The sequence below is a fragment of the Amphimedon queenslandica genome, unplaced genomic scaffold, assembly GCF_000090795.2.
Source record: "Amphimedon queenslandica unplaced genomic scaffold, v1.1 AMPQUscaffold_13430, whole genome shotgun sequence".
NCBI classification, from domain to species: Eukaryota; Metazoa; Porifera; class Demospongiae; order Haplosclerida; family Niphatidae; genus Amphimedon; species Amphimedon queenslandica.
The window spans coordinates 127,448-127,812 of NW_003546334.1; positions in this window are offsets into that span (position 1 = coordinate 127,448).

The window sequence follows — 365 nt, forward strand, 5'->3', positions numbered from 1 at the left end:
GTACAGTGTACTACAGCACAACCTCCAGTGGACCTCCTGTACTGAACAAGTTCTTAAGAGAAGGAAAGAGAGAGAGAGGATCACACACAAAATATTAACATTAACCATAGCCAATAGATACTATAGTCCTGAAGCTGCCAACAAATACATATAGATTCATCATTGCAAAGAATGAAGACTAGTATTACCATCTATCTGATAATTTCCCCATCATGATTTAAATTTTTCTAAATTAAAAATGCACAGAAGTTAGATCACACATACATGTACATTCAATGCTGTACAACAAATTCTTATTATTATGTAAAATTAAATCACGCACAATTTCTAAAGCATAAATTTCCAGATAATAATTGCAAAAAAAT